Source organism: Otolemur garnettii, unplaced genomic scaffold (genome assembly GCF_000181295.1).
Source record: "Otolemur garnettii isolate 467f Iridium unplaced genomic scaffold, OtoGar3 scaffold02816, whole genome shotgun sequence".
Lineage (NCBI taxonomy): Eukaryota > Metazoa > Chordata > Mammalia > Primates > Galagidae > Otolemur > Otolemur garnettii.
In genome coordinates this window covers 1-2142 of record NW_003855211.1, presented here as the reverse complement: position 1 = coordinate 2142, position 2142 = coordinate 1, and the positions used below count along the sequence as shown (strand labels likewise).

The 2142-nt window shown below is 43.0% G+C and overlaps 1 pseudogene; it reads right to left on the bottom strand.

Annotated features, from left to right (window-relative positions):
• Positions 1-825: 825 nt before the first annotated feature.
• LOC100949878 lies at positions 826-1204 on the bottom strand (annotated as a pseudogene).
• Positions 1205-2142: the final 938 nt, after the last annotated feature.

The following is a 2142-nucleotide window of genomic DNA, read 5'->3' as shown; positions in this document are numbered from 1 at the left end:
GACACAGACACAGATACACGGTCATTCTGTGTGTGGGTAATCCCCGTGCAGACACAGACACAGATACACGGTCATTCTGTGTGTGGGTAATCCCCACGCAGACACAGACACAGATACACAGTCATTCTGTGTGTGGGTAATCCCCACACAGACACAGACACAGGCACAGTCATTCTGTGTGAGTTTATACAGCCACAGTCGTTCATCCTGACACAGCCACAGCATTCACCACCTGCTGATGTTCAGTCAACAGTGGACAGCCTAGATGACAGTGGTCTGCTAAGATTATAATGGAGCTGAAAAACTCCTGTCTCCTAGTGATCTCTTCAAGATCCTGACCCTTTGCAGGTCTCAGCTAATGTGTGTGTTTGTGTTTTAGTTTTTAACAAGAAGTTTAAAAAGTAAAAAATTTAAAATAGAAAAAAGCTTATAAAGATACAAAGAAATTTTTGTACAACTATACAATGTGTTTGCAATATAAAAAAGTAAAAATCAAAGAAAACTTAAAAAAAGTAAAAACGTTACAGTAAGCTGAAGTTCGTCTCTTGTTAAATAAATATTTTCTTATGAATTTAGTGTGGCCTCAGTGTTGGGTGAGTGCAGCCTGCAGGGTGCAGTGACTGTTGGGCGAGTGCAGCCTGCAGGGTGCAGTGACGTCGGCCTTCACATGCACGCCCCGCTGGCTGGCTTGCCCAGAGCAGCACCCAGGCCCACAAGCTCCACTCACATTGACTGTCCTGTACAGATGTCTCATTTTTTATTTTTATTATTATTTTTTTAGGTATCATTAGTTCATTATAAAAGAGACACATGGAAATTATTTACATGATGCAAGATTTTGTTGATGCCATTTCAGTAGTGATTTATTTAAATCTACATACTTTTCAAGAATGTCACCATCTCTAAATAGGAAATAATCCTTGTCATCTAGAACTACTTCAGTGCCTCCATATTCTGGGAGAAGAACTTGGTCTCCAACTCTCCCACTAATTGGTTGGTGGGAGACCAACTCTCTCCAGCCTCCTTCAGAGCCTGATCCAACAGCCACTACTGTTGCTTGCAATGCTTTTCCTTGAGATTTTTCTGGAAGCATAATAATGCCTCCTTTGGTTACAGTTTTGGCTGCACACCTTTCAAGCAATACTCGATTGTACAGTCGAAGAAACTTTCTAATTGCCTGTCCTGCCCTGGCTCCCCCTGCCATGGCTCCAGCTCTGCTCGCACACCCAGCAGCTCATTTTTTGTTTTTAATCTGTATTGTTCCTGTGCGGCTTCTATGTTTAGATACACAAATACCACTGTGTCACAGCTGCCTACAGTGCTCAGCACAGCAGCAACAGCCACAGGTCTGCAGCCAGAGGCAATGGGCCGTCCCTCACAGTCCCTGGTGTGCGAGGCAGTGCCCTCCAGGTCTGCCTACAGGCATTCTGTGACATCTGGACAACAACGAAGTTGCCTAACAAGGCATTTATGTGAGTCATGATGGAAGTTTTGTGATGCACGAAATCAAGAAATGTAAAATCTGTGTGTACAGAAACAATGAAGCTTCCCCCACACCATTAAGCAAAGTAAGTTGAAACTCGCACAAGTGAATCAGAGAGGACGCTGCGTGTCGTGGAAATGAAATAATGGACTATAACAGCCTGTCTCGAACTTTCACAGCGACCTATGTATCTGAATATATCCCATCACTAAGCAGCACGTGTACATCTTTATAAACAATATACGTATACACACGTGTAAGAGTAAATGCCATCAGATTTTACCTTTCATGATGGCAACTCAGGAGAAGTTTGTATTAATCCAGTGAAGATGATGAACAGCCAAAACACAAGGAATTGTGAGTCAAGATTCCGGCTTCTGGCTCACTTCCTGCTGAGTCCTCGATGAGTCTCTTGGCCTTTCTAGGTTTCCATTTCTCCATCTCAAATGGGGAGATCACCGCTATATTTTGTAATTCCATAAAATATAAAGAACTATTTGTCCCCGCCTTCTTCAAAATTGAGCCAATTATCAATTCTGTCTATGTCACTTACAGAACTTTCCTTCCCAGTGTGGGTTATATACTTGGCAGCAGGATAAGGAGTGGAAGGCACAGAGAATGAGACGGAGCAGCCCCTCACCTTCCAGAATAAGGAGTCA